The sequence below is a fragment of the Pongo abelii genome, chromosome 15 (genome assembly GCF_028885655.2).
Source record: "Pongo abelii isolate AG06213 chromosome 15, NHGRI_mPonAbe1-v2.0_pri, whole genome shotgun sequence".
In the NCBI taxonomy this organism is placed as follows: Eukaryota; Metazoa; Chordata; class Mammalia; order Primates; family Hominidae; genus Pongo; species Pongo abelii.
The window spans coordinates 72,894,011-72,912,996 of record NC_072000.2 but is presented as its reverse complement, the minus strand read 5'-3'; the positions used below and the strand labels follow the sequence as shown (position 1 = coordinate 72,912,996).

General features: G+C 46.8%; 2 long non-coding RNA genes across 3 annotated transcripts; one reads left to right on the top strand and one right to left on the bottom strand.

Annotated features, from left to right (window-relative positions):
- The first annotated feature begins 5,706 nt into the window (after nt 1–5,706).
- On the top strand, nt 5,707–17,082 carry LOC112128765 (uncharacterized). 2 transcript variants are annotated; one of them, XR_002911233.3, is made up of 4 exons: nt 6,259–6,384; nt 8,060–8,527; nt 11,774–12,124; nt 12,933–17,082. It is a non-coding gene; the product is annotated as an uncharacterized LOC112128765 (long non-coding RNA). The 2 variants fall into 2 exon arrangements; XR_008513328.2 differs by having other exon boundaries at nt 5,707–6,384; nt 11,774–17,082.
- LOC134760148 (uncharacterized) lies at nt 8,606–9,796 on the bottom strand. The gene is made up of 2 exons (XR_010137065.1): nt 9,475–9,796; nt 8,606–8,799 (listed from the first exon to the last, which is right to left on the bottom strand). It is a non-coding gene; the product is annotated as an uncharacterized LOC134760148 (long non-coding RNA).
- Nucleotides 17,083–18,986: the final 1,904 nt, after the last annotated feature.

The window sequence follows — 18,986 nt, the reverse complement described above, 5'->3', positions numbered from 1 at the left end:
TGTGGGAGCTTTAGCCATGGTTCCATGCATTTCCCCCTCTTCCTCACAATCGCCCCGGGGGGACAGGAGCAGTTTGGGCCCAGGCTGCTGAGGAGTGCGTGTAGCCTGTTTCCCACCTACCCGCCAGCAGTTTATACACTAATAGCCCACAGCACCCCAGGAGGGGGTGAACGGGGATCCATTTGTTTTTCCAGAGTTTGACCTCTGGGTAAAACTCTTTCCCCAAAATGTGCCGGTTTAAGTGAAAGTGATAAATCAGCCCCTTTGAAATGCAGAAGCAGCTTGGGGAAGCCCCCTTTGATATTCAGCTTGGAACCAGGGCACTTAAAACCTGGGTTAATTCTCCGGCTTTATTGGAGGCAGAGAAAGAGAAGAGGAGGAAACCCAGGGCTGGTCATTAAGTCTGGGGGACTTGAAAAGCCTGGGGCAGGGGCCGGGCTGCCGCAAAGGGATCACGAAGGCAAAGCGGCCCTGGGAAAAGCATCCCGGCCTGATGAACTCTAATCCCGGTTCCCACCCAGACAGATGAGACGCGGAGGGTGGTGGAGAGGAGGGGGCGGGCAGGACCGGAGAGAGGCTCTGGAAGATGGGGAGGCGGTTGCTATGGAAACGGGGCGGGCACTGGGAAGGAGAAAGCCAAGGGCTAACTTGGCAATTTCCTGAAAGGAGCTGAGAATTCAAGACAGTGTGTGTCCCATTCACTGGGCGGCTTGTGCTTTCAGAGGTCTGGGGGCTGCGGCCCCTCCATGGGAGCCAGCGCTCTACGGCGGGCCTGTTACCTCCAGAGCCCTGGCCTGGGCCCTTCATTAGAAACATCTGCTCCTCATAGGCTCCATATAACAGAGTGGAGCGGGGAATAAGGCCTTAAGGCCACTACACGCCTTTCAGAGGGTGGGGGCCACTGAGGATGCAAGGCTTTCTCCCCCGTTCCACTCCCAGAAGGGAGGAAGGGCCGGGTGTGGGGGCACAGGGGCCCCAAGGCTGCTTTGTGCTAGTAAGGGGACACTGCATCCTGGATTTTCCAGGGTGGTTCCCCATTATTCCCACAAGTGACAAGTCCCAGTCTTGGAGCTGTCAGAGACGGTGTTCCAATTCGGGGTCTGGGACAAGTGGCCCCAGTAACTACTCTCCAAGGAGATTCCTTCAGAGTTTCCGAATGTGGGTCCTGCCTCCTGACACAGCTGCTGCCAGCCGGCCTGTGAGCTGCGGGCAGGGATGAGTGGATGAGTGGGGGGATGGTTGGGCTGCTGCCTGTCCACCCCTGCTCCGTCTTTTTTTTGCAGGGGAATGGGGAGGCAGGTAGGGAGTAGAGGATAGGAGTTGAGAAAGTAAAAACTTGATCCTCTAGAGCTTGGTCCTCCCATTTTAGACAGGCCAGAGGAGAGGGTTCTTGCCAGCCCCTGCTCCCCTCTGACTCGGGGGTGCTAAATTCCGGGGAACATATTTACTATGCTGTTGGGCTGGCCTTTGCCTGGTATGGGTTCTGGCTCGGTGGTTTCAGACACAAACACTCAGGATCAGCTTGGTAGCCTGTGACAGGGGCCCTTCCTGAGCCCCCCAGCACCTCTCCCTACCCCCTCCTCATGGAATCAGGAGCCCATGTCCTCTGGAGGAGCTTCACCTCCACTTGTGACTCCCACGCAGACCCTGGCCCGCCTGGGACCGAGCAGGGCCTCAGGGGTCACCCTGGTCTCCTGAAGCCTTTCCGGTGTCAGAACAACTCACCTACAATTGCACTCGTCAGCAGGTCCCAGGCAAGGAGGCAAACTAAATAAATCACAGAAATCACTTGCTTTTAGGCTTCTTTAACTTGGGGTAATGGAGGATGACTCTCTAGAAGTTGGGGGCTATCACTTCCCACCTCCCTGGGGGATGTGGGGAGGCAGGGACAGAGGACCCTCAGCAGGGCCCAGTGGCCCTCAGAGCTGCTGCCCACTTTGCAGTCATCTCTGATGCCTCCTCCTTGCTCTCCTGCACTTGGGGTGGCCAGGAGGAGGGGACTTGCCCTGTGCTTTACTCCTCCCTCACCTTGAACCTCCACAGCGCTGGAGCATGTCATCGAGCTAAAGCAGCAGGGGCTGGCCAACCTCCTGAGCCCCATTCCTGCCTGCAAGGGAGGTGGGCTTTGGAAAGGAGGGTGGGAGTCGGGTTCACAAGGTGCCTGCTTGAAAGCAGAACCAAGGGGCATTACGAAAAAGGGGCTGGCCAAGGGGAGATACCATCAACCCAAGGCCCCAGAGAGAAGGAAGTGATGGGGGAAAGGAGGAATTGCAGGGTGTGGGGTCCAGAGAGAGGAAGACAGGAGAGAAAAGACGGAGGGCAGTTGGCAGGGAGGGAAGGGAGTGTCAGAACCAACTCCTGGTCAAAGCAAGTGAGGGTCAAACTTAGGTTGTCTGAGATGTTGCTGGGAAAAAAATTGGTGGTGGTGGTGGTGGTGGGGTGTGGGTATGTGCACATGCATGCATAGGAGCCTGTGTCCAGATACCCACACACACGCACACATACACACACACCCAGGGGGAGCTACAGGGTAGGCCTGTGCCAGAAACTGCTGCATTCTTCTCAACCCTAAAGCCAAGGCTGTCTTTGCAAAATGCTTTCTCATTACTTGCAGGCACATTTTCGTCTACCGCACTCGGCTCTTGTTTCTATGCGCTGCTGCAGTCAGGGCTCTTTCTCCCTCCTCCCTCAAGCAGCTATACATACACAAAACACCTGCATTTTATTAATGCTGCCTGGAGCTGGGGCGGGATGGAGCCGCCTCTGCTCTCACCGCACCCCCTCCTCAGCCATGCTCAGTGAAGCAAAACGCAGGGGTTAACCCTGTGTAGCTGGGTTTTTGTCCCAGAGATGTAGTCCCCACGAGGGGTACAGAAAAGTGCAGAAGAGGGGTCCTGTCCCCAGGACAGTTGGACAGACACTGTGGGAGCCCCCGCACTGCCCTGGCACCACACATGCCTGGCCCCAAGCTTTTGGCCGAATTCTTGTTTGGTCCCAAAACTTTTCTCTTGAGGAGATGAGGATACCATTCTGTCTTGAAAGGAATCCTTGCGAAGCTGTAAGAGAAACTCCGAAAGGATGGCCCTGTAAACATCTCATCTCTCTGCCTTTAGGAGCCATTGGGACTAAACAATTCCAGAAAAGGAGCTGCTTTTCTTTAAAAAAAATTTTAAATTAAAAAAAGCACAAAGAATATAAAAGTGGACTGTAATCTCATCACCCTGGCAGCTTTGTTAACTTTGTTTTTAAACGCGATACATACACATTAGAAAGCATAACATGAAAATTTAATTTCTCTCCCCTCAAGTTACAGTTGCTCCTCTCAAAGGTAATGACTATTAAGAGTTTCTTGTGTGTTCTTTCCTTCCAGGGAAATAACTTGGGCATATAGTTACATCTTCTTTTTTTAATTAAAAATAAGTCTGGAATTCTTGTCATATCAGCACATGGCGATCGCTTCCATTCTTTTTTTTTTTTTTTTTCTTGAGACAGAGTCTCACTCTTGTCACCCAGGCTGGAGGTCAATGGCACTATCTCTGCTCACGGCAACCTCCGTCTCCAGGGTTCAAGTGATTCTCCTGCCTCAGCCTCCCCAGTAGCTGGGACTACAAGCGCCTGCTACCATACCGGGCTAATTTTTTGTATTTTTAGTAAAGACAGGGTTTCATCATGTTGGCCAGGCTGGTCTCAAACTCCTGACCTCAGGTGATTCACCTGCTCGGCCTCCCAGAGTGCTGGGATTACAGGCATGAGCCACTGCAGCTGGCCCTCCTTCATTCTTTTTAATGGTTGTGTGGGAATTCACAGTATGGCTGTACCATATTTTATTTCAGCAGTGTCCTAGTGAGGGACCACAGGCCACTCCCAGTGACTAAGTCTCGCAGACATTGCTGCTATGAGGATCCTTAGACATATGCCTGGAGCCGTATGTGTGTGAGGATAACAGCAGAATTCCTGCCAGTGCAATTGCCGAGTCAAAGGATATGTGCATGCAATGTTTGGTTTCCTCTTTTTTGAGAAGGGCTGTTTCTTTTCCTGCCCTTCTCTATTTTTTTTTTTTTTCTACCAGGCAAACTCCTACTTACCCATCAGAATCCAGCTCCAATTTCAACTCTGTGAAGCCTTCTCTGGTTGCTTTGGGAACCAACCAGCTCCTTCTTCCATGCTTCCTTGGTCCCTCTTACCAAGTCTTACTGTAGCCCAACGTTTTTTTGTTGTTGTTGAGATGGAGTCTTGCTCTGTTGCCCAGGCTGGAGTGCAGTGGTGCGATCTTGGCTCACTGCAAGCTCCACCTCCCGGGTTCACGCCATTCTCCTGCCTCAGCCGCCCAAGTAGCTGGGACTACAGGCGCCCGCCACCATGCCCGGCTAATTTTTTTGTATTTTTAGTAGAGACGGGGTTTCACTGTGTTAGCCGGGATGGTTTCGATCTCCTGACCTTGTGATCCACCCATCTTGGCCTCCCGCCCAACTTTTTTTAGGTGTTTCTTCTCCATATGAAATCATGATGTGAGGACATCGACATGTCTTCTTCTGGGGGCACAATGCTTTTGTCTTTAAAGTTTTCTTTGTGCAGTTCCACTTCTGGATATAGAATTGAAAGGAGGGACAGATATTTGTACCCCCAAGTTCACGGCAGCATTATCCACAATAGCCAAAAGGCGAAAACAACCCAAGTGTCCATCACAGATGAATGGACGAACAAAACGTGCTACATGCACAAACACACACACACGCATGCATGCACCTGCACACACACACACACATGCACCTGCACATGCACACATAATGGAATAGTATTCAGCCTTCAAGAGGAATGAAATTTTGACACATGCTACAACATGGATGAAACTTGAGGACATTATGCTAAGTGAAACAAGCCCATCACACAAGAACCCTGCGTGACTCCACTTACACAAAGTACTTAGAGTAGTCAAAATCATAAAGATGAAAAGTAGAATGGTAGTTGCCAGGGGCTGGGAGGAGGGGAAAGAGGAGTCAGTGTTTAATGGGCACAGAGTTTCAGTTTGGAAAGATGAAAAAGTTCTGGAGAGAGAAGACGGTGAAGCTTATACAACAATGTGAATGTACTTAATGCCACTGAATTGTACACTAAACATGGTTAAAATGGTAGCTTTTACGTTAGGTATATTTTACCAGGATAAAAAGGTTTTTGTGTGTGAAAATATACCCTCTAATAGACTCAGAGTTGCTGACGGGCCCACTCCATGGGTTGATGTAACCGTCTCCTTACCTCAAGACGAGGTTGACCCATCCAAGATTGGAGGGAACTTATCCTATTTTCAGATTATTTCCAGGGAAGGGAGCCCATGACATTCTTAGGCAATCTTTTCCAGTGTCTCAAAACCCCAGACATTCTGGGTACCAGACCTTTCCTGCTACACCTGAAGTTGATTTTCCTTGGTCAGTAAGTGCTTTGTCAGGCCACAAACTTTTCATGCACTCAAAGGCTCTAGTTACACCATCCCTAGCGTAGATCTGATGGTGCCAAGTAACAAGCCAGCAAGTGGACTTTGGAGGCCCAGCAAGGCTCCCTGTCTCACAGGCTTCTCATCAGTATAATGGATAAACAGTCCTAGGCTTGGATTCCTAAGCAGTCCTGGGACACAGGCCCCGCCAGGCCCTGGCAGGTGAAGAGTCTACCATTTCTCACTTCATTTAGGATGGATAATAGTTTGTTGGACGCTAGAACTTTACCCTTTCAGATCTGTGTCTTTACTCTTCAGCTGGAGGCCTCTTGCTGACAGGGTAGCGTTTCCCAAAGACACGGGAGCTGAGCTGGTGAGTCATTTCAACAGCCCTTACACTCTCCTCTGACCAGAGACCACATGACATTTTAATCAGCTGCTTGAAAGGTATACCTGGCAGGCATGTTTCCTGCAGACTGGAAGATGCTGACCTCGTCAGCTTTGAAACATCAAAGGGCTAACAAGAGAACAACAGGCTGAGAAAGACCTCATCACCTGGGTGCCTGCTGACCGCAGCCTTGTAAGGCCCAACACAGCTGAGATGTGCTGTCTGGAGCTCGGAGGAAGTGGAGCTTTTTCTGCTGTGAGGACCCGCCTTCAGCCCCCTTTTGGGGCACAGGAAGGGGAGGGAGTGAGCCTAAATTGTGGCCCCATGCTTAGTGACTCAGATGTTACTGCTACCACAAAAGGAAATTCATGTGGGGGTGGACATCTCTAGAGACCTCACTCACCTGTGATTTGGGGGATAATAGCATCACTCATGTGTTCACGTGCCAGGCCTGTCACCCCGGAACATTAGTCAAAGGGCTGTGTTGACAGTGATTTCAACTCTTGAATTATATGAAGGACCTGGCTGCAAGAAGGCATTGAGCCCTGAGGAGGACAACAGGCCTCAGGTACTTCACGTGATTAAAGCTGAGACAAGCGGAGTCCCGCGGGTCAGTCCTGTAACTGGGGTCTCATATACACTAGTGATAGTCATTAGCATAGTTTGCATATTATATGATGGTCTTGGTCCTTTTCATTTCCTGATAAGCTGGAATGTCTGACAGAGTAAATTCCAGATGCCCTTGTGGAATTCTCATTACGATCATGTTGCTAAGGAACTGTCTTCTACCTGTAAGCAATTTGGAAATACTATTAATAGTATTAACATGGAGTTTTGCAGTGTGTGGGTTTATTTCTTATTGTATTTATAATCACCCCCACCACTACCTTCCCACCCCTGGCTCACCATCCGAGGAGCTGGCATCAGGAAACTCAAGAAAGAAGGAAGGAAGGAAGGAAGGAAAGAAGGAAGGAAGGGAAAGGCTGTCCAGGCTTCACAGGAAGAACTGCATTTGTATTATTCTGTATTGAATTTTCAGGACCTCCACATTGCAGGCATCTAGAGGCTCCAATTAATAGTTGATAAATCTTGAAGGGAGGAAAAAATAGTCACAGCAAGTACACTTGAGTGACCTGAAATTCTATAGCAATATAGCCAGGAAGCCGGGAGGAGAATATGCCCTTCCAATTTGCAGGCTAGCTCTCTGCAGGAAGCCAGTCAGCTCTCCCAGGGGAAGCAGTGGCCAGGGCAAGCATGGGTCTTGAAGCTCAGGACTGGCTTTAGGACTGTGGCTCAGACAAGATGGGAGGCTCAAAGGTATTGAAGGGCTAGGTAGGGGCCTGAAAATTGGGCCTTTCTGCAGCAATCATCAGGGAGACTCATGGTCCTGGGCTAGGGAAGGAGTCTTCTTGGCCCAGAATGGCCAAGCAGCCAAATATCAGAGCACCTCCAGGGAGGTGTCCCTGGAAAGGGTCCTCCCCCAGCCGGCTCCTGCGGAGTGCAGGCAGGTTTGGGGGTCTCTCCTCTAGGAGAGATCTGGAGAGCTTGAGAGCAAAAGTGACAGTGTGCCCGCCTTCTTCCTTCTCTGTAGGGCTCTGTTCTCTTTCTTCTTTTTTGAGACAGGATCTTTTGCTTTATGTCCAGGCTGGAGTGCAGTGGCATGATCACAGCTCACTGCAGCCTCAGCCTCCTGGGCTCAAGCAATCCTCCCACCTCAGCTTCCTGAGTAGCTGAGACCATGCCTGGCTAATTTTTAAGTTTTTTTTTGTAGAGACGAGGTCTCATTGTGTTGCCCAGGCTGGTCTTGAACTCCTGGGCTCAAGCAATTCTCCCGCCTCAGCCTCCCAAAGCACTGGGATTATAGGCGTGAGCCACTGTGTCTGGCCTGCTCTCTTTCTTAAGGAGAAGGCTTCTGTTATTTTTTGGTCAATTGGGTGCAGAAAGCCTGTTCCCCATGGACAACCCTTGAGGGGGTCAGAATGTCAGCCGAAGGGAAAGGATGGCTTTCCAAGAGTGTTCTGTGCTTGGACATAACCGTCTCTTGTGTCCTGGTCCCGAGAGCCATGAGACTAAGAGCATGGGACAGAGGCAGTGACTGAACTGGGCTTGAGAACACCTTTGTTTGCTGGGCCTGTTTTCCTACCAAGAGCCTGTCGGCCAGGGTTTTGGAAAGCCAATCCAGGAGAATACGGGAGGTTGCAGGCAGCTCTGACCAGCCTGTCTCTCCCCACCCTTTGTTTCAGATCTCTCCAGAGTCTGATGTCCTTCCGCACAAGTCCTTGTTGTCCAGTCTGTGGCCCAAACACCCACAGGGCATGGTGGAGGCCTGAGACAGTGCTGGTTTTGCTGGGGCCATCAGAAAAGCTTACGAAGCAGGCTCGGCCATTGGCTGGAAGTCACTGGCCCCTACTGGGCTCATGCAATACTCATGGAACTGGTGTGGGCTCCTGCGGGTTCCCTATGAGCAATGCCTCACCCATTTAAAGCTCGTCAAAGGACTTGTTCAATATCCTGGGTCCCTTTCTGTTCATTTTTTCTCTCCCCCCGTGCTGTCCTCCTTCTACTCTCCCCGACCACCCCTCCTCTTTTTAAGCTCTTGGCAACAAGTAACTATGAAGACTCTGAGACCTGGACCATCCCAAGGCTGTAGCTTTCTTCAAGTCTGGCAGGCTCTGTCGTGGTGAAGAGTCTGAAGGCTTTTTCTTTTCCAGGTAAGCTGGGGAGAGGGTTTGAAGAGCACTGTGAAGTTATGACTATTTCTTCTTTATTTTCTTTTCCCTCTCTGGGCCTAAGACACCAGATTTTTTTTTTTTTTACAGTACATTTTGGCAGGCCCCATTTTTTTTCTGACAGAAAAAAATAACAGGCATATTTTGGGCGATTACTCAACTGGGGTCCTTTGTGACAGGATATGCTGCTGCGTGACTAATGGAGCTGGCTTTCTCCTGGCTTCCTTCCCCTTTCAGAGCTCTTGTTTACTGCCCTATACAAAAAAAAAAAAAAAAAGCCATAAGCTACAGATTTTTATTAAAAAAAAAAAAAAAAGCCTTGCCTTGTGAGGTACTCAAAGGCAATAAATCCTTCAGAGATTCCATTTCCAGGGCTGCAAACTCCCCGGCCTCTCCCCACTTTTTCTTTTCAGTGCTCAAGATTCATGACATGCGAATCTTCTTCCACCCCCACGTCCCTGCTTTCTTCCTAACATATGTCCAGCAGATCGTGGGGGGCAGGGAGGGCGGGGGAAGGGGAGCAGGATGGGAACCATATTTATGGTGCTTAACTCAGCAATTGCTAAAGGAAGAAATAATGACTTCCAGGGGGCTCCGGGCCTTTTTTCCAAGGCCTTTGTGTTTTCATAATCTATGACAATTTTGTGGTGTAAGCAAAAGTTATTACAAAACATGGAACCAGCCTAATGAGGAAGGTTATGTTCTAAACCAGGAGGGACTATCTCTTTATAGAGGAAATTCAAATTTGGCTGGCTTTGGAATTCGGAATCCCTGGGCTTTCCAGAGAACTTTTGGGAGAGACTCTCTCGAGCTTGGCATGTCTGACAACTGGAACTGGCCTTTCAGTTTTTCTAGAGATCAGATGGTTTGTTATTTCAAAAGGTGTCTGGCCTATGGATGGGAAAAGCTGACTAGCTGGTTAGGTTTACCGGAGACAGACTGGTGTAGATAGGGCACCAGACTTGTGGCCAGGCGATGGGTTTGAGTCTCAGTTGTAATCTGGAGCAAGTCATTTAATATCTGTAGGTCTCAGTTGCTCTGGTGTTAAAATTGGGATTGTGTCCCCTTCCCTCTAGGCTGCTGACAAAAAAAAGTGAGATGACATAAGTTTAAGGCATGCTGGGAATTCTTTTTTTTTAATGTCAATAGTTTTTGGGGTACGAGTGGTTTTTGGTTACATGGATAAGTTCTTCAGTGGTGAGTTCTGCGATTTTGGTGCTCCCATCACCCAAGCAGTGTACGTGGTGCCCAAGGTGTAGTCTTTTATCCCTCACCCCACTCCCAACCTGTTCCACTCCCCAGTCCCCAAAGTCCACTGTATCTTTCATATGCATGGCATGTATGCATTCTTGACAATTAAAGAAGTATGCAGTGATCCCTTCTAATGCTTCTTCATGCAAAGGGCTGGCTCACACTTTCAACAGAGGAGAGAGGCTGAGAACTACAAAGCCTACTGATGAACAGGAGGGAGGTTATTTATACAGTGGCCCAGGACACGATATTACACGGGTGTTTGGGAGGCTGGTTTTGCTTCCAAGTTTGCCCACTCCCTGGTCATCTTCCAGGCAGGTCTTAGAATCATAAGTTTGATCACATTCCTTCTCTACCTAGGAAACGCTCTTATTAAACCCAGACAAAAGGCACCTGCCTGCTCCATCTTGCCTGCCTTTTCTTCTGTAACTAAATCATCTTATGCCCTCACTCTCCATCTTAGCAAAGTGAACACTGGACGCAGTTTAGTCACTTGCTCAACGTTTTCATGGTACATTGCTTGGAGGCCCTTGCTCCTCCTCCACCTTCCTATTCCTCTTCCTCTTCTTCTCTGTTACATCTTGTTCATTTGTCATTTCTTATAAGATCCTACTTCAACTTCATCCCTCTCTAACTCTCTACTGATTAGGAACACCTCAAGTAGACACTCCAAACCCTCTGATAAACCCTAGCAACTATCTTTTTTCAGTCTCCACAATTCAAAAATCAAATAATGTGCTAGGTAAAGGCAGTTGACTTGACTTCTCCAGAAGGTAAACTGAGGCCCACCCAGGGAACAAACTGGACAGAGATTACTGTACAGGATTACTGGACAGAGTAAATCCATGACAGACAGAAATAAAAACCCTGCATCCTGATTCCAGTTTGCCTGGAGTTTAAAAGAGGTTCTTTAGCTTGAATATCCCAGAATAGCCTCTCCCGGGCTGACCAGCTGTGAAGTGATGTGTTGCAAGGGTTATTTTTTTGCCTTGGCTTAACTCTTAAAAAAACACCCCAAACTCCCAAAATCGGCCTAAAAAAAGCCATTTCTCACAATGTCATCCGCTTGCCAAATTTAAACTTAGTATATTACATTATGAACGCCTCCGGGCCTCACTCTCAGCTTACTGCAACGCTCAGGTATCTGAATTGAGTTCAGAAATCACAGTTTATTGAAGGAAACAGATCATTAAGTCACTCCACTGGACTGAAGCTGTTGACATTGTTTATTTGGAGAAGCTGAGCATTGACTAATGTTCTCTTGATTTGCGTGGATCAGGACTAACTGGAGCTATTTAACAAAGGGTGTGGCCATCAGATAGCATGGGACCCATCTGGGCTAACGGGAAGAGGAACGGGACGGTGGTGTGCTGAAGCTTGCATTGGCTTGTGAAAGCTGATTGGTAAATTTTCAGGAATTTTGCAAGCTTGTTGTTGAACACAGCCATTGTTAAAAATTAAATGATATAAACATATAATTAATTATATCTTAAAAAGGTAATAAATACAACAGATCAGATCCTAATTTTTTTAAACTACAGTTTACTATCATCTATGTGCTTGAGTTATGTTTATTACACATATGGTGGGAAGACTATAGTGTAGTATACTACTGTGACTCTTTTCCCAATTCCACAGTCAGTAACATCACACTGGTAGCTTGAAATTGGCCGTAGTGAGAATATTTACACCACAGAAATTGGCACACTCTATACTCAGGGCTTGATTTATTGTTGTGTTGATTATCTAGACTTATGGAAGTACTAGAGAAAATGCTAATACAGTAAGATTAGATGTAAAAGTGTGCCATGTCTGTAGCAGTGACATTGTGAATCACATAATACATTGAGGTAATATTTTTCTAGTTTTTGAAAACTATTACCTGATTCAGCAAAAAAGTGGCTCATATGGAAAAAAAACAGTGAAGTTCTGAAATGCGTCTTTGTTGTTTCACTTTTGTCTTACTTATTATTGTAGATGTACTTATTAACCAACATTCACATCAGATTCACAATCGGAAAGCTAGCTGTTAAACATTTACCAGCACACTACTGGAAAGAAGTGCATATGGACTACTCCCTTGGGATTCCAGAAGAAAGAACGTTATAGAACACCTACAACTTGGCAATCAGGGGCCTGAGGTACAGCTGTGGAAGAGGAGATGCTAATTCCTGGAGAGAGAGCAACACAGATTTTATAGTCAGCAGCCAGAGACTATCCTCAGAACAGGAATGTGAAAAATAAACCAGATATGCTAAACTGAAATCTGCCACTGGATACCAACAAGGTTAAATGGTGGAAAAGCCATAATCACTTCTGAATTCAAGGGTAGGATTAATACTGTATTTTCACAGTACCTGAAAGTTCTTGGCCTTTCCTAGACCCCAGTTCATGTGATCACCAGAACAGAACTGAGGTTGAGGGGAAAGTTAGCTATCAGCATTGGGCCCATTTTATAGATGTGAAACTGAGGCAGCGGAAGGTAAAGTAGTTTGCCCAAGGTTACTGTTTCTGCATAAATGGCTACCCTGGGACTAGATGGGGACCGAACTACCACAGACTTGGGGGTCAGACATACTTTGGTTAAAAACTCAACCTTGACTTTTATGTAACGTTGGTAATGTTACTTTACCTTTTTAAGCCTTGGGTTTTTTGTTTGTTTGTTTGTTTTTTTAAACTTACAAAATGGGGATGATAAAGCCTAGATCATAAGTTTGCAGTGAGGGTTAGTTTAAGGAGATGATAGGTGCAAAGGACCTGGTGCTCGGGAAGTCTTTGCACCTCCCACCGTGTACTTACATTACTTACATTTGATTTTGAAATACAGTATAAGACTCTTGGCTAACATATTTACTTTTCTAATTATATTTGTTGGGTTTAGGTTAATTACTCTGCATGGCCTTAGGCCAAACCAATTTGAGGGGGTGGGGGCAGGGGCAGGGAGGAGGGAGAAGGGAGAAGGGAAGAGGTGGGTCAGAAGAGGAAATCTGGTTATGATTCCTGTGAAGGTGGAGGTGGAGCTGGAGCATCTGGGCAAGGGAAGAATTAAAATTTTGTAAAGGGCTCCTTCACTCACTGATAATTGGAGATAATCTGTATACACTATCATGTTCAACAAGGCCATTTCATGCCACAGAAGCTGGAGTTCCAGATGGACTGCCTCTGCCTAGACCTAGGGCTCCATATCACCACCAGCAGAAATGAGAAGGCTTGGAGACCTCTGTGCCCCCGAAACCCTCACGGCCTCACCAGCACTCTCTGCCTTGGAACAAGACCCATCCCCATAAAAAGCTGAGGGCTCAGGTCATCCCTCAGCTGCCAGGGCAGGGAGGCAGCCACCCCCCTACTTCCCAGGGCGCTCACTCTTCCTTCTGGATGGGCCTTTCTTCTTAGAGCCTGTCAGCACTAGGCATGCTATTAATTCACTAGACTGTAATCTCTGTGAGGGCAGGGGTTTTTATTTCATGTGGGACCTGGAACAGTGCTAGAGACACAGAAAGCTCTCAATAAATAGTGGCTCAAAGAAGAGCGTAAAGTGAGTCATCCTCACCTTTTGTTTTCTCTTTCAAATAACAATTCATTCTTTGATCAAGCTCAACAGGTTCAGATTTGGCTCAGGGCCCACAAGGGTAAACCGAGGAGGTAAGGGTGTTGCCAAAGACTTGAGGGGGTGTTCGCTGCAAAAACAGGTGTCTCTGAGGATGGGCCATGGACCAGCCGACACGGACTGAACGAGGTGGTGGAGCTCAGTGGTTAAGAACGTGGTGGTTCCAATCCAGGCCCCGCCATTTATTAGCTATGTAACCTTGGGCAAGTTATTTTATCTCTCTGAGTCTCATTTTCCTTATCTGTAAAATGTGGACAAAAATATCCACCTCTTAAAGTTGTAGTGCAGGTGAACGAGATAACGCATTGCAAGTGCTTAGCATGGAGCCTGGCACGGGAAAGGGAGCCAGTATTCATGGCACTGTGGAGGTGGAGGTGGAGCTGGAGCATTTGGGTACAGGGAAAAACACAGTTGGAAGAGCTGGGAAAAAGGCCAGCCTGCAGAAGACCTCTGTGTACCCAGATGGCATCTTATCAGCCTGCAATGGGGCCCTGCAAAGAGGCCTACAGCAGTAACACCTACCCAAGAGGACCTGGCTGTGGCATGGGGACTGACACCATCATGGCCCTAGCTAGATCTAGAAGCCACTGCAATGACGCCAATGCCTTACTATACGGATGGTGTCTTTCCTTGGGCAAAATAACCACAAACGTGCCTCAGCACGTAAGACAGTATATACAGGGGGAGGACACCCATGCTGAAGCCATGCCCAAGAATAAAGAACACAAGGATTCACAAGATACCCTGAGTTGAGAACTACAGGGTTTAGAACCAAGGAGGAGCAAAAGGGCAAATGGGTGAGGTGATGTAATTTTCCTTCCAGGAAGATAGTTGTGGTTTCATTACAGGAGATGGGTTTTTAGGGGGCATCTAAAGGAAAGGGTCTTGGAAGAGAAGAGACACTGCATACTGGAGGGAGCACGTATGAAAATGTTATGTCCAATGTGAAGAGGCCCGGGCTGGAGCAGCAGTGCAATTGCAGGGTGCGCAAAGATTCTCTCCCACCTCCAAGCAGGGCCCAAATGCATCTGTCACTGGGCAAATGAATATTCTGCCCTGGATACTGATGGGGTCCTCTGAACTTGTTCCCCAGGGTGAGCCTGATTTAGGCTCAAGAAGTCCCCATTCTGCTTGATATTTTAAATGGCATAGGTACCCAAAACAGCATGGTATATGGGAAGATAGACCTGGAATAGGGGACAGTAGACTTGATTTGAGGTTCCAGAAAAATCATTTTCCAGCTTTAATTCTGAGCCTCAGTTTCCTCATCTGTGACAGGGAGGAGCATAGCTGGCTCCCCTCACAGGCCCCTCATGATGAACCTCTGGGGCCTTTGGCTGTGGGAGCTCCACGCTTTGTGCTTCCAAGGACCAGTCACTTCAGCAGGCCCCGCCGCCCAGCCTAGTGTGGCCCTGCAAGAAGAGCACAGCTTCTCTGGTTAATCCTGACCTCACGCTGGCCCTGCCTGCATGTGGAGGCACAGTCCCTGGCTGCTGGGCGGGGATGCCTGTCATCCAGTCAGTGCAGCTCAGGCACTAAGCACATGAATGGATGCCTGCAAAACACACTGGGCTCTTTGCTTGAAAGCCACCAGAGCGAGACAAAGGATGCCTTCCCTGGCTGGATTCCTCAGCAGGGGGCTTGCCACGCCTGCCTCCTCCAGAAGCGCCTGTGCAGGTGTAGACATGTACACCTTCCTGAACGTTGGCTCTGCCCCACCTAGTGTGCAGTGCAGATGCAAATTCCACTCTCTTGCAGCTACTTCTTGCAACTGCAGGCATGTCACGTAGCCCTAACTCCCCAGCTTTAGTTTCCAGAACTACAAAGCAGGAGCCATAGACACTCTAAACTCCCTGCCTTCTAGCAAATCTCCTAAAAGTTATTATGGATTGTTTCTGATTCTGTGGGACCTCCGTAGGTCAGCTTGCATTCCCAAACCAAATGCAGCCACTTGCCTTGGTCTAGCTTGTTTGGTGTCCCCAACTGTGGCTTACTATGAGGGTCTATAGCCAGCTTGCTGTGGTGGGGTTCTAGCTTCCATGTACCAGCTGAGTGACCCAGGGCAAGTCACTTTAACCTCTCTCTGCCTAGGTTTCCTCATCTCTAAAATGGGATCACAGTTGCACTTACCCCATAGGCTGTAACATATGCAATATGAACTCATGCATTTGAGTTGAGTTAATTATATGAGTTAACACAAGTGTATGAGTTTATACTATACATGTAAAATGCTTAAACCAGTGCCTGGCACATAGTAAGAATCATTATAAGTGACATAATAGTAATAATGATAGTAGGCATTATTATTCATGTCCCACCCCAATTATCATTCTAGTTCCATTTTTCTGACTTTCTCACCATAGCCTCAAGGCCTGGCCCTATCTGCCCTAGGTTGACTACTGCCATGAGCACTCCAAGGCTCACAGAAGCAGGGGATGGAAGAGAGGTTGAATGAAGCAGGTGGAGATGAAGGATTGAGAAGAGGATGTGGCTGGGCTGGAGGAGCAGGGAGAAGATAAAGACCATTAGAAATAGGATGCGAGAACAAAGCCTGGGCTAACCCTCTCAGAGCTCTGAAGGCCCAAGGCAATGGCACAGTGTCTGTGGAACTGTCCCCATCTCTGGAGTCCCCCAGTATCTACCTTAATCTGACGTGTATAATGTGTGTACCACAATGGAATAGAATGAATTAAACTTGAAAGAGAGTTTATTCCTCAAGGCAGGTGGGAACTCCATCGAATGGAATTGAACAGCATTGGAAAGTGAGTGTATTAGCTATATTTCTTCTCCTTTGACTTAGAATGGAAGGTTGGGAAGAACTGTGGCCTGTTCAACTCCAGGCCTTCTCTTAGCACTTTATGTTACTGTGTTGGGGGCCAAAAAGGAATCAGGCATATCCTAGATGCCTAAGCAAGCTGTGAGAATAGGAGGGCCGTCTCATGCCCATTTGCCTGGACACTGAGTCACTTCCCTCTGTCATTCCTAAACCATCCTGTGGCACCATGTTGGATCTGTGCCAGATAAGTTCAGGAGACTTGGATTCTCCTCAAACTATGTCTCAGAAAAGCAGGGCCCTAACCCAGATCTTTTTAGACCCCTCCCCAACTCCCTCTGTTTGTTACTGACACCCTAGTCCCTGAGATATCATCCCAAGAAAGGGAGGCAGGAAAGGCCTTGCTTGTCTACCTGCTACCTTTGTCCTCTCTCTCCTTTGCTTCTCCTCCAGGCTGGGCAGAGCTGTCTACTTTCCCTTCCTATCTGAGGGGAAGTTTTATTAGGCTATCGACTGTCTTTTCTGAACTATGGCTTATGGTAAAGTCCCATTGTCAGACCCTCTGACTTGGCACTTTAAAGGAAGATTTTAAAATTTAGAAGTCTTTCCACAAAGCCTCTAGCAACTCAAGAGGGTTAGCATGGACCCCCAAGGTTGAGCAGCGGCCCATCATCCAGGTGGTGTCCCCTTCCACAGGGAGAAGTGGGTCTGTGGCTGGGAAACCATAGCATGGGATGCCTTGCAAGGGAAAGAGGGAACAGTGGTTTAAGACGCTCATTGGTGATACCCCTGGCCTACTTATGGAACATATACCCCATTACACACATACCCCTGTGTAATGGGACTTCCCATTTTATACTTAGGGGTGTATATTTAAATAAGTGAGTGGGGCATACAGCAAATGAAAGTACTCTTTTCTGAATGCTGAGAATATGCATGATTTTCACTTTTTCTTTTGCTCATACACATTTTCTGACTTTCTACAACTAATATGTTACCTTAGGATAGAAATAAAAAAATAAAATTGGTAACATTATATGTTATGTAAAATTTTAATTAAAATATACAAATATATATTCATTAAATATATCTAAAAAGACTTCTATATACCTCCTCATTTATATATTATATGATACATAATGTAACATATAATATGTATGCTACATTAGAATACAGGTGACTATTCATAGAAAAATTCCGGAAGGAACACAATAAAATGTTTTCTAGTTGTGTTTTTCTGTATTTGTTTTTGTAATTAGGAGGAAAACACATGTGTATATGTAAGTATATGTGTAAATGTGTGCATACATGTGTATATAGTATGTGTACGTGTGTGTACATGTGTACATGTATAGATGTATGTATATGTGTGTATGTGCATGTATGTGTGTGCAGTATGTGTGTGTGTATATATGTGTGTACAGTATTGTGTATGTGTGTGTATGTGTGTGCATGTATATATATGCAAGTGTGTGTATATCTGTGTACAGTATGTGTATGTATGTGTATATGTGTGTGGATGTATATATGTGTGCATACAGCATGTGTATATGTACGTGTGTGGATGTATCTATATGTGTGTACAGTATGTGTATGTGTGTGCATGTATAGATGTGTGTGTACAGTATGTGTATGTGTGTGCATGTATACATATGTGTGTGTACAGTATGTGTATGTGTGTGCATGTATACATATGCGTGTGCACAGTATGTGTACGTGTGTATGTGTGTGCATGTACGTATGTGCATGTACAGTATGTTTGTGTATGTGTGTGCATGTATACATACGTGCGTACAGTATGTGCATGTGTGTACGTATATATGTGTGCATACATTATGTGTACGTGTGTGCATGTATACATGTTTGCATACAGTATGTGTATGTGTGTGCATGTATATATTTGTGTGTACAGTGTGTTTATGTATGTGTGTGCATGTATATGTGTGCATCCAATGTGTGTATGTGTGTATGTGTGTGCATGTATATATATGTGTGTACATGCATGTCTTATGTGTATGTGTTTCACTATTTATGCTTCCTTTGGTGAAAACAAAAACTTCCAAGTTATTTTCAGATCATTATTCTTGTTTGTTTTCCTGGTAGAGATTAGCTATCTGCTTTTCTCTGCATGAAAACAGGTACAACTTTTTTCCTGTGTTGATAGCTTCTAAATGTTGGACTTGGGCCTAAAGTGACTACAGGATTTTGTGCATGTTTAAGTTTGACCAGATCTGGCTAGTGCGTGAAACCAGTCAGCACGGTTGAGTGAACTGTGGATGAACATCTAGAGTTGTTTACAAACAGCAAAAAACCCACCTAGTAGAGAATGTTCTGGACTTAATTCCCATGCATGAGGTACTGTGTTCTGTGGTTGCTGCCTGTCTTCAGGGGGATGTATTGGAGACTAATCGGGAGCACGATTCACAGTGCAAAGCTAGAGAAAGGTAATGCCTGTAACACCCTCTGAAGGGACACCGTGAAGCTGCATCCTGGATGTCCAGGCCCCAGGGGAGATGGGCACAATGATCTCATGGTTATTTTCCATCTCTTATGATCGATGGGATTTCCCTGATGCTTGTGTAGCTGTTTGCAATTTGTTCTTTGGCTAGTGCTTTCTAGATTGCTTTGAAGGAAAACACTGATTTCCCCATTTTATTCTGGGCTATATAAATAGCCAAGTTTTAGGTTCCCACCCTTTGTTTATAGATTTGCCTCAGGAATGATTATCCAATATGAAAATGGACCTGAGAGAAAGAAAGTTCTTAAATAGGTGGACCTAGACTCTCCAGAACCTCTGGTCAAGATGAGTT